This window comes from Rattus norvegicus, chromosome 11 (genome assembly GCF_036323735.1).
Source record: "Rattus norvegicus strain BN/NHsdMcwi chromosome 11, GRCr8, whole genome shotgun sequence".
NCBI classification, from domain to species: Eukaryota; Metazoa; Chordata; class Mammalia; order Rodentia; family Muridae; genus Rattus; species Rattus norvegicus.
The window spans coordinates 32,725,116-32,738,775 of NC_086029.1; positions in this window are offsets into that span (position 1 = coordinate 32,725,116).

Consider the following 13,660-nt stretch of genomic DNA (forward strand, 5'->3'; position numbering starts at 1 on the left):
AAATTGGGAATTTATTTACCTGAAGATTCAATAATCTAACTCTTGGTTGTATATCTAAATGATGCTTCATCCTATCGAATGGTCAATTACTCAAACAAGCTCCCTTCTATTCTATTCATAATAGTCAGAAACTGGAAACAACCTACATGTCCCTCAACGAAAGATTGTATAAAGAAAATCTGTTGGTACATTTGCAAAGTGGAGTATATTGAGCTGTTAGAAATGAAATTTTTAGGCAAATCATAAACATAGAAAGAAACCATCCTGAGAGATAGCCCAGGCAAAAAGAAAAAAATATGGTATGTGTTTACTTATATTTGGATATCAGGAGATTATCAAGATGTAATCTATAGATCCAGAAATGTCAAGTATAGACAAAGAGACTAGGGTATTAAACATGGTTCTCCTTGAGAGGGAGAAGCAGAGTAGATGTATAGATTATCTGCACACAGGTACAGGTAGGAATGGGAATGTCAGGTTAGGAGAAGGAGTGGAAGAGAGGTAGGGTTAGAGAAGTACAGACAGGATTAACAACTGGAAGTACTATTCCTTAATATCTCTTAACGTCAATGAACTCAATTCCCCAATAAAAAGACATAGACTAAAAGACTGGATACATAAAGAGGACCTAGCATTTTGCTGCATACAGGAAACACACCTCAGTGACAAAGATAGAAACTAACTTAGAGTAAAAGAATGCAAAACAATTTTCCAAGCAAATGGTCCCAAGAAAAAAGCTGGAGTAGCCATTCTAATATTAAATAAAATTGACTTTCAACCAAAAGTTATCAAAAAAAGATAAGGAAGAACACTTTATATTCATTAAAGGAAAAAATCCACCAAGAAGAACTCTCAATCTTGAATATCTATGCTCCAAGTGCAAGGGCACCTACATTCATAAAAGAAACCTTACTAAAGCAGAAATACTCAATAAAATTCTCACAAACTGAATCCAAGAACACATGAAAACCATCATTCATCTGATTAGGTAGGCTTCATCCCAGGGATGCAGGGATGGTTCAATATATGGAAATCCATCAATGTACTCCACTATGGAAACAAACTCAAAGAAACAAAAACAAACACATGATTATCTCATTAGATGCTGGAAAAGCATTTGGCAAAATTCAACAAACACCCCTTCATGCTAAAATATTGGAAAGATCAGGAACTCAAGGCCCATATCTAAACATAGTAAAAGCAATATGCAACAAACCAGTAGCCAACATCAAACTAAATGAAGAGAGACTAGAAGCAATCCCACTAAAATCAGCGCCTAGACAAGGTTGCCTATTCTCTCCCTACTTATTCAATATAGTAATCAAAGTTCTAGCCAGAGCAATCAGAAAACAAATGGACGTCAAAGGTATACAAATTAGAAAGAAAGAAAGAAATCAAAATATCATGATTTCCAGATGATATGATATTATACTTATGTGACGCCAAAAGTTCCTCACCAGAGAACTCCTAAGCCTGATAAACAACTTCAGCAAACTGTCCGGGTATAAAATTAACTCGAACGAATCAGTAGCCTTCCTCTACTCAAAGGATAGACAATGTGAGAAAGAAATTGGGGAAATGACACCCTTCATGGTAGTCATTAATATCATAAAATACTTCTAACCAAGCCGGTGAAAGATCTGTATGAAAAGAACTTCAAGTCTCTGAAGAAAGAATTGAAGAAGATCAAAGAAAATGGAAAGATCTCCCATGCTCATGGATTGGTAGGATTAATATTGTAAAAAGGACCATCTTGCCAAAAGTAATCTGCAAATTCAATGTAATGCCCATCAAAATTCCAACATTATTCTTCATAGAGTTAGAAAAAGAAATTTGCAAATTCATTTGGAATAATATGAAACCCTGGACAGCAAAATTTATCCTCAACCATAAAGAACTTTTGGGGGAAATCACTATCACTGACCTCAAGCTTTATTACAAAAAATAGTGATTAAAAACTATAAGGTATTTGTACAGAGACCAGCAGATAGATAAATAGAACAGAACTGAAGACCCAGAAATGAACCAACACACCTATGGTCACTTGGCTTTGACAAAAGTAACTAAAACCATCCAGTGGACAAAAGATAGCATTTTCAACAAATGGTGGTAGTTCAACTGGAGGTCAGCATGTAGAAGAATGCAAAATGATCCATTCTTATTACCCTGTACAAAGCTCAAGTATTCTACATAAATCTAGATACACTCAAACTAAGATGAAAAAGTGGGGAAGACCCTCGAACACATGGGCAATAGGAAAAATTTCCTGATCAGAGCACCAATGCCTTATGGTCTAAGATCAAGAATCAACAAATGAGAGCTCTTAAAACTTCAGCATTTCTGTAAGGCAAAGGACACTGTCATTAGGACAAAATGGCAACCAACAGATTGAGAAAAGATCTTTACCAATCCAATATCTGTTAGAAGCCTAATAGCCAATATATACAAAGAACTCAAGAAGTTAGACACCAGAGAATCAAATAACCCTATTAAAAATGGGGTATAGAGTTAAATACAGAACTCTCAACAGAGGAATATCCAATGGCTGAGAAGCCATAAAGCACCTAAAATGTTCAACATCCTTGGTCATGAAGGAAATACAAATCAGAACAACCCTGAGATTACCCCCTCACAGCAGTCAAAATGGCTATGATAAAAAAAAAAACTCTCACGTGACAAGAGATGCTGGCAAAGATGTAGAGTAACAGGAACACTCCTCCATTGTTGGTGGGATTGTAAGCTGGTACAACCTCTCTGGAAATCAGTCTGGAGGTTTCCTCAGAAAATTGGACATAGTACTACTGAGAACTGAGGTATACCACTCCTGGGCATATACCCAAATGATGCTCCAACATAAAACAAGGATACATGCTCCACTATGTACATAAAATCTGGAAAGAACCCAGATGTCCTTCAACCAAGGAATGGATACAGAAATTGTAGTACATCTACCCGATGTAATATTACTCACGTATCGAAAGCAAGGACTGCATGAAATTCATAGGCAAATGAATGGAACTAGAAAATATCAACCTGAGTCAGGTAACCCAATCACAACACACACACACACACACACACACACACACACACACACACACACACACACACACACACACTATGTGCTCATTCATAAGTAGATACTGGCCCAAAAGCTTGAATTACCCAAGATACTATCCACAGACCACATGAAGCTCGGGAAGGAAAACGAAAGTTCAGATGTTTCAGTCCTTCTAAAAAGTCCTTCTAAAAAGTCCTTCTTAAATACTCATAGGAGGGGAGGATATGGAGACAAAATCTGAAGCAGAGATTGAAGAAATGGCCATTTGTTGCCTGTACCACCTGAGGATCCAACTCATATACATAGAGCCACCAAACCCAGACAATATTGCTGATACCAAGAAGCCAAGAAGTGCATACTGACAAGAGCCTGAAATAGCTGTTTCCTGAGAGGCTCTGACAGAGTGTGAGAAATACAGAGGCGAATGCTCACAGCCAACCATTGAACTGAGAATGCGGTTCCCATTGGAGGAGTTAGAGAAAGCATTGAAGTAGCCAAAGTAGTTTGCAAACCCATTAGAACAACAATGCCAAACAGCCAGAGCTCCCAGATGGTAAACTGCCAACCCAAGAGTACACATGGACAGACCCATGTCCTCAGCAGCATATGTAGGAGAGGATGGCCTTGATGGGCACCAATCGGAGGAGATGTCCTTAGTCCTGCAAATGCTGGACCCCCGCAGTGTAGGGGAATGTCAGGGCAGGAGGCAGGAAGCTGTGGGTTTTGGGTAGGGGAACACCCTCAGAGAAGAAGGGAGATGGGGGAAGGGATAGGGATTTATGGACAGAAAAGCAGGAAAGAGGATAATATTTGAAGTATAAATTTAAAAAATCCAACAAAATCATAAGATTAATAAAAAACAGCTGGAATTGAGGGGCATATAGGAATCGAGGGTCTGGAATTTGAGGAACCAGCTACAAATCATATGCAGTGGAAATGTCCTGAAATTTATGAGGGTGATCCCAAAGAAGTGTCCTAATAAAGACCTATACAGGCCTCTCATGTCGCCCAAGGAGGCTTTTAGTAGTAGAACTATGTGGCACTCAATTATTGTTACCTGAGGGGGTCTCATTGAAACCCCCAAATCAAGAACACTGCCTGTTGCTAAGAAAAAGGGGTTGCTCTTCACAACCTGCAAACAAGGCCTCAGTGCCAAGATAAACCCCCACACAACTCATTGAACATGGAGCGTAGAGCTGGTTACTGTAAGAAGCCTCACCCCTGTGTTCTCATGTCTTTGTTGAAGGAAGATATCAAAGGAGAAAAGTAAACACCAGCCAAGCCACAAAAGTTTTACCTTATAATCTGGCCTTTCTTCAAAACATACTAAGAAAATGGTGGCATTGAACTTGTGGAAGTAGGCAGGTAGAGTCTGATTTGACTTAAGGACCACTTCATGACACAAAACACATACTTGACATTGCTTGTGTAACTTATAACAGTAGACTAGAAGACACCGATACCTAGGATTAATCCAAACACCACTGGTCTGATATATATGACTGCTAATTATATTCTGCTGTACTTTTGGATCATTGGCTTATTCAATCATCATCAGAAAAGCTTCCTCTGGCAGCAGTTGGGAACAGACCCACAGCCAACCATTATGTGAAAAGAGATTCTAAATTAGATGTCTCTATACCTCCTCCCAGAACTCAGTGAACCCCATGAAAGAGGAGGCAGATAGAGTATAAAAGCCAGAGGTATGGAGAAGACCAGGAGAACAAGGCTCTCTGAATGAATTACAAAAGGTGCACACAAAAATCACAGAGACTGAAGCAACAAACACAAGGCTTCTGTGTCTCTGCACCAGATTCTGTTTTATATATATATAGTGTTTTGGAACTCAGGTCTGTGGAGGAGTGGGTTGCTGACTCTTGTTTCTGCTCTTGGCACTCTTTTACTTCTGTTGGTTTGCCTTGTCCAGCATCAATATGATGGGTTTGTTTTATCTTATTACATTTTATTTTGTCTTGTTTGATTTTTATCCCTTAGAGTCCTATTCTTTTCTAATAATAAAACCAAAAGGAAGTAGATGAAGAGGAAAGAGGAAATGCAGGAACCAAGAGGAGTATTGAGGAGAAACTAATCAGGATATCATGTATGAGAAAAGAACCAAATTTTATGAAAAGGAGAAAATGAAAAGAAGAGAAAACGAGCACAAGTTTAGAAAAAATATTTGCCACATTAAAAGATATTCTGTTCTCAGTGTATATGCATGCAAGTGTGTGTGTGTGTGTGTGTGTGTGTGTGTGTGTGTGTGTACAGCCTGTAAATGAGTCTTACTAAGATTTTCACATTTCAACATGATCAAAGAAGCAGCAGGAGTCTACAAGAGTGGCCGCATTAATGTCTCTTAGTAATGCAGGATAAAGTTCAAACTGGTTTCTGAGGCAAGGCTCTGAGCAGTGCAATTGGGACATCAACCTAATCAAAGGTTATCTAGCCACATAAAATATGTATGTGCATAATCTTATTAGATATTGTCAGGTATGTTCAGTGAATATTCTGAACATAGTGGAAGGCCTCCTGTTTTTAAAAAAAAAAAGGTGCAGGGGGGTGGGGCAGAGGAGTTGGTGAGAGAAGGGAGTTTGGGGAAAGAGTTGGGTGGAATGGAGGCAGGGAAACTGTGGTCAGAATGTATGAGAGAAGAACGTTTTAAAAATGAGAAAGAAAAGGAATGCCTGTGACAAAAAAAACTAAAGAAGGGACTGTTGGGAAAGGAAGAAAGAAGTAAAGAATGTATACAGAGCTGGAGGGACAAGGATGGGAGGAGATGAAAAAGGATGACTGCAGAAACACACTGCGGTGAAACATTACTTTGTGTTTAACTTACAGTGCTTTAGTAGACCTTGTGATGTTAAGGGAAGAGAATTAATTAGAAGGCAAGAGATGCTCATACCTAAGCTGTCCTGAGAAGGTGTGGCTTCCCTCCAAATCATTGTCCAGCATCCAACAAGGGAGTCTTACAAGTTTTCAGAACCATGTGTATTCCCTTTCCTGGCGCTATTCTTCCCCTTTGGCTTGCAGAGGACTTCAGTCTTTCCCTTCTCCCAAATAGGTATTCCTGGGGAACTGCCAATTTACTAGGCTGCCAGTCCTGAGCAGTGTGATAGCTAAAAGGCAGAATGGGACACAGCTGTCTCTTTAGACTATTTTCAGTTCTGCTTCTGTCAGGAGATTGGCATGAGCTTACTTTTCTTAGATAACCTCTTGAGCTGTTCCCAAATGCCTTATATCTGTTGCTTCCCTAATCCCCCTCGTCACACCAGTAGCCCTACATATGCTTGTGGCATACATGTGCTAATGATAAAAGTGTTCATTTCCATGTCGTTTCGATTTACTTGTAATTTACTCCAATTCTTTGTTCTTACGTGTTCTCAGTCATTTAATAAGGCCAGCTTCAGAGGCAAATTTCTTAAGGACATTTCTTCTTGAGGCTGAAGATGAATTAGTTGAATCTGATCATATTAAAGCACTTTGAAAAGCATCATTGTTAACTTTTCTACCAGTCCAATTATCTATTCGTATTCTTATATTTCACTAGAATTTAAGCCCCTTGAGTGCGTTGAATACATTTTATCTGAGTTCATAGCACAGAGCACATTGAATGTCTTCCCTAAGGAGTCTTTTAGTGTTAGTGAATAGACTCTTGAAAACCAGTCACTTTCTTTAGCCGTGTTAACAAAAATTCAGAGGCGAGGAGTGGAAATTTATGTATTAACACATTGAAGGAAAAAACTCAGGCTCTGGGACATCTGTTTCAAAGCTATTGACCTGTTTATCCACGTAGCCCACTGTACACCTAAGAAGTAGAAATAAATAATGTTGAAAGAGTAAGTCAAGCCACAGACAGCGTGAGATACTCTGAGTCAAGCTACAGCCTGGAGTGCAGTGAAGGCCAAGAGTCATCCTCCTTAATAGCTACAGTAATATAGCATATCCACTGACTTTAGCATCCATTAAAATCAAGGATCATTCAAATGAAGGCTTAATTTTTTCATAAATAATGCTATTAACTTTGATCACAATACTCTTTTATTATTTCATTTCATTTAAATTTTTTTCTTAGATTTTGGTCATATTCTTTTCACTCCCCTAACTGCTTCCTACCAAACCTAATGTTATGTTTCTCTTTCTCAACAACAACAAAAAAATATTTAAAAGATTTTTACTGTTTTTGAAAGGGTTTTTCCTATAAGAGCAAAATGCATTGAATAGCTAAGCTATCTCAAGGTCAAAATGCATTTAATAGCTAAGCTATCTCAAGGTCTATGGTGTGTGTGTGTGTGTGTGTGTGTGTGTGTGTGTGTGTGCACGCATGTGTTTTGTACTTGGCATATGTCTGTATGTAGCAATCCTATGAGTATGGGTATACACACCAATACATGGTTATGAGGAGAGTAGAGAAGGTCTTTGGATATTTTCCTTTCCTAAGAAATCATTCTTCTGGTTTATCTATAATCTACATATTATCTACATATGATCTACTTTGACTTAACTTATGTTATATGAAATCATATGTTTATCTACAGTGTGATTAGGAACCATTTAGCATGATATTATACACTGTGAAAACACACAGACAGACAAACAGACAGACAGATATATATAGATATATCGAATTTTGTAATATTTTAGCTAAAAGATAAAAGGAAGATTTATCTTTGAGTGGAATAATATTGTATTTGGAGAGCATTCTCTGCTGTTAAATATACATTCAGATTGCATTATGTGGACTAAGAATGTTATGTTTAAGAATACACACACACACACATACACACACATACACACACACACATACACACACACACACACACACACACACACACACACACAAACACAAAGGACCAGATCCAGATATATGTGGTTATATTTAGGACTATATGTATATGTGTATATATGTATGTGTATGTATATGTATACATGTGCACTCACACACATGAACATGTATATGGACTCAAACAGCATTGAGAAAAGGAAGTCATGAATTTGAAAATAAGCAAGGAGGTCTACATGGAGAATTTTTTTTATTAACTTGAATATTTCTTATATACATTTCGAGTGTTATTCCCTTTCCCGGTTTCCGGGCAAACATCCCCCTCCCCCCTTCCCTTCCTTATGGGTGTTCCCCTCCCCATGCTCCCCCCATTGCCGCCCTCCCCACAACAGTCTAGTTCACTGGGGGTTCAGTCTTAGCAGGATACATGGAGGATTTAAAGAGAGGAAAGGTAAGGGAGAAATGCAGTAATCAAATTATGCTATCAAAAATAAAAATTAAAATGCCAGAAAATGTGTATTGGTTATATGTAGTGCTCCATAAATATAACTTTGAGTAAGGTATTTTCTAGAGTATTTTAATCTGAGTATGTTTTTAATTTTTAGTTATAGGCACTATGTCTCTCCTAAGTATGCAAAATTAAATGATTTCCCCTTGTTCCTGCGTTGTTATTATTAATTCCTCATTCTATACACATACTTTGAAAGTCCTGCTGTTACCACTAGCATCTTATTTGGAACCTGGCAATATTTGCTGAATACCATAATGACAGTAGATCAAAATATCCTGAAGTTCAAGTGCTTTAGACTCATTTTTTCTGAAACCTATGGACATGACATGATGCAGGCATTGGCTTTTTCTTTTAATTTCTCCATTAACTTAAGTTGTTAAGGCCAACTCCATCAAGGAAAGTTTATCACTGTAATATTTTTGAAAGTCATATTACTGTGAACTCGACTAGATAGGAAGCAGCTGAATTGTAGGTTTTGAGATACAACTTTTTCCTGCCTGGGGTTGTTATTTAAACTCCAGAGCTGACTAAAAGGATTCCATCACCATTTTAAAAATAAACTCGCCATATTCCATTCACGTTTTCTTTGAATCCAGAACCCAAGCAGAGGATGACTCCTGCCATCACACACATTCTTGCTGTACGTTTACTTGTGGTTTTTATTTCATTGTCATTAACATAGCCAAAGAATTTTAATCGTGTTGCTTTTGTATCATAACAGGCAGTCAGCATTCTGATGAATAGATGTTTTCCACTTTTTTTTATTTCTTCTCATCTTAATCGTCTAGTTCTTATGCATAGTATAAAATGTTCAAATAGGAATGGCTTTACAAGTCCTGCTGACTTTGGGAAGATTTTGAGAAAAAAGTAAGACACAGCGAATAGAACTTTTTAAAGATGTTCTTGCTACTTGTAATTTTGGAATCAAACTTGTACTCTACAATATGTTAGCTTTCATCTCTCTTCTAATCAAAGCACCAGGTTTTGTTTTAATTTTTGCTTCAAGCCAAGGTTAATCTATTAATTACGTGAGGGTATATGATGTTAGACTATCTGAGCCTTATATAAAGTTTTTCTTTCATTGCTTATTTGTATCCTCCTACTTGCTGGTTACTTTCTTCCTCTGACTGGGTCTTCCTCCATATTTACACAACGCCTGTTTGTTTTTATTTGGTTTGTTTTGTGTTTCTGTGTGTTTATATTTGTGTCCCTGTGCATATATGTGTGCATTTGTGTTTGCATCTGTTTCTTTGTGTGAATGTTTGTATGTGTGTGAGTGTCTCTGTGTGTGTTTGTCTCTATCTCTGTATATTTGTTTGTATGAGTTTATGTGTCTTTCTCTCTTTGTGTTTTGATATCTTGTGTGTGTATGTGTGTGTACATGTGTTAGTGCATGTGGATGTGCGTGTGTGTGTGTGTGTGTGTGTGTGTTGTGCAGGTGGTCATGTGTTTGTGATTACAATGTTCGTGATATATTCAAAATACAGTGTCTTTTATAGTGGTCCACTCCATCCCAATGCTCTTACAGCATTTCTATCCACTCTTCAGAGATATTTCTTCAACCCTCCATAGTTGGTATAAATGTGCTATTTAGTGTTGATCAGTGTAGAGTCATTTGTTCTTAGCACGTCCAGTATTAGGAGTCTCAATCTTAACCATCACCCAAGAGAATGATGGTTATCACTCTCTCGCACAGAAGAGACTTCTCTGACCAAGGCTGAGAATTTGCTCTTTCTCCCCATCTTATTGCTCCGTCCTTGCTTGCTATCTTGTATAGACACGTCATGTAGCTACAAAATCTAAATGTTTGAAACTACATAGACATTAGATAAATCAAAACTACAATTACTAGAACCCAAAACCTCACATAGTCGAACTAGATATGTTATTACCAACTTAACAGGAAGATGGCCAGCATCAAAGCAAATCCACCTTGAATCACTGTCACTCAAAGATGATGAAGAGTCCAATAAAGGAAGCTTAATATCTCAATGACGTTGGTAATATATGAAGCTGCGGAAATGTAGACTTGTTTTTGTTTCATTTAAAATTGAAATGTTATGAAGTACTAATTACCAGCAATACACTTCTTTTGTTTTGTATGCTATGGTATATAGGAATGAGGGGAACAAGCATAAATCAAGAAGAAAACTCAGAATATGTCAATCCTATTAACATCTTGATCTTAGGCTACAATTTTCAGAACTGTGAAACTAATTTCTTCCTTTATGTATATCAGCATGCCATCCTCAGTGATGACGTTCCCAAATTAATAATTAAACTTTTATTGTCCTACAGAGGAAAAAGTAAATTAAAATCAAAGTAAGTTAAAAGAAGTTGATAAAACCTAATGTAGAAATCAATCACATATAAATTAGAAAACATTGAGAATGATAAATGCATCTTCAATTTTGTTCTTTGCAAAATTAAATATTGATATATATTAAATTAGATTGACTCAGAAAAAAGGAGAAAAGGCACACATTATTGCTATAGAGAAAGAAGAGATTATTACTTCTATCTGTATGGAAATTACAAAGCTGGATGTAATATAAGTAATACAATTAGAAAAAGTCACACACAAAACTGTAGTATTGAAAACCCTTGCATATTTTTAAGGACATTTATTGTTGGGGATTTGAGTAAGAATGGCTCCCTGAATTCTTAGTCATCAGGAAATGGCATTGCTTAGAACTGATTGAGGGATATGACCTTGTTGGAGTAGGCGTGGCCATCTGGAGAATGTCTGTCCTTAAGAATGTGTTTTGAGCTTTCTAAAAGGCCACCCAAAGTCCCAACTCTGTGTCTCCACTACCTGCAGATGTTGAACTCTTAGCTTCCAGGTCTGATATCCACCATGCTCCCTAAATGAAAACTTGTTTCATTATTTAAATTCATTAAAACATAGAAAAATATTAGCCAGAGAAGTTATCACACAGTATTAAATAGGTTATATTGAAAAAGAAGAAATAAAATTAGCTATAAAAGAATACCTGAATTGTAAAGGCAGAAAAATATTCAGAAGCTGGTGTACTTATAGTTTTCAACCAATAAATGCATTTGGCAGGATGTTATAATGGAATAAAATAAACAAACCTAAGTCACCTTCCCAACATATGAGTTTTTTTATTTTTAATTATTTTTTTATTATTTGAGATTATAATATAATTACATAATTCTTCCTTTTTCCTCCATGCTTGTCTTTGCCATCTGTGAAATTTATGGCCTCTTCATTTCATTAATTGTTGTTACATACATACAAGGATACATACATGCACTCATACATGCATACATGCATACATACATACATACATATAAAATACACACATACAAATCGCAAGTGATTTATTGTTAAATATATTAATACTACTAGATTAAATGATACCTACTTGTACTCTGCATACTGAATATGTACAATGTTATTTGTATGTATTTCCAGTGATGACCACTTGGTATTAGATAAACAATTGGTGTACTCTGTTAGTTTTTAATTACTGAGACAAATCTATAACAGAAACAATGAAGTAAAGAAAGATTGATTTTGGTTCAAGTTTTCCAATTCAGTCAGGGGGGCATCTGACTTGAATCTTGAAGAAGGAAAAGGCAAACTTACTTATTTAATGTTAGCTGCTTCAGCCTTGGCAAATGTCAATTCCCAGTTGAGAGTCATAGATACAATTTCATCACATGAAGAATTAGTTTCTTTCTCAAGATTTTGACATCCCAGTATTTTCTGGCATTACTCTTTTTTGGTGACAACATTGCAGATAGCCAGTAGCGTTTGTTAGGTTTACTTGAATAAATCTCCAAGTCATAAATTAGACCATAATAACCATCCTATTCTCTGACTGTCTTGTTTTGACTTTCATGGGTTACCCTGATTGTCTTCAAACTTTCTCTTTTGAGACAAAAATAGAACACACACACACACACACACACACACACACACACACACACACGCACACACTGATTGCAAATCACCATAATACTCAGTTACTCAAAACAAGTTTATTTGTTGTATGTTTAGTGATTGACTGAATTTATCTGGTTGTCTTTTACTTTATTTCCTATACATTGATATACTCTAGGATTAGTTTTAGATAGCAGCAATTCACATGCTGGCTTGTGGCCCAGCCACAATTGTTATATGAATGTTCATCCTCTGGAAGTCTGCCATGTTATGTTACTGTGTTGTTATATTATTCAAGAGAATATCAGCATAGCTACACATAATCTCAAAACTGGAATTTCAAACACCTTTAAGTGCAAGGGTAAGTGACTGGCGACATTTTGTTTGTTAAAGAAAAATACAAATGGACAAACCAAAAATATACATAAAAATAAGATTATACAAATTGAACAGGTTATATGTACGAATATGTACACACACATGCACATACACACACACACACAAACACACATGCATATAATAATAATTAGTAAAAAAGAGGCTATCAGCTTGAAGGATGGTGTGGAGAGATGTAGGGGAGAGTTTGGAATTAGTAAAGGAAGGTGGAAGAATGTTGAACTTATACTACAAAAAATTTATAAACAAAGCCAGGCCAAATCTAAGAGTAAATAATAGAATCATTTGTTTAATAAAAAGTGCTTCACTCCTTCTTTAAATGAGGAAAAAGAATACCCTTGGCAGGGAAGGGAGAGGCAAAGATTAAAACAGAGACTGAAGGAACACCCATTCAGAGCCTGCCCCACATGTGGCCCATACATATACAGCCACCCAATTAGACAAGATGGATGAAGCAAAGAAGTGCAGACCGACAGGAGCCGGATGTAGATCGCTCCTGAGAGACACAGCCAGAATACAGCAAATATAGAGGCGAATGCCAGCAGCAAACCACTGAACTGAGAATAGGTCTCCTATTGAAGGAATCAGAGAAAGAACTGGAAGAGCTTGAAGGGGCTCGAGACCCCAAAAGTACAACAATGCCAAGCAACCAGAGCTTCCAGGGACTAAGCCACTACCTAAAGACTGTACATGGACTGACCCTGGACTCTGACCCCATAGGTAGCAATGAATATCCTAGTAAGAGCACCAGTGGAAGGGGAAGCCCTGGGTCCTGCTAGGACTGAACCCCCAGTGAACTAGTCTATGGGGGGAGGGCGGCAATGGGGGGAGGGTTGGGAGGGGAACACCCATAAGGAAGGGGAGGGGGGAGGGGGATGTTTGCCCGGAAACCGGGAAAGGGAATAACACTCGAAATGTATATAAGAAATACTCAAGTTAATAAAAAAAAAAAAAAAAAAAAAGTGCTGCCAGGACTTTTAATGGTTTAATCAGCCGTATAGTAAC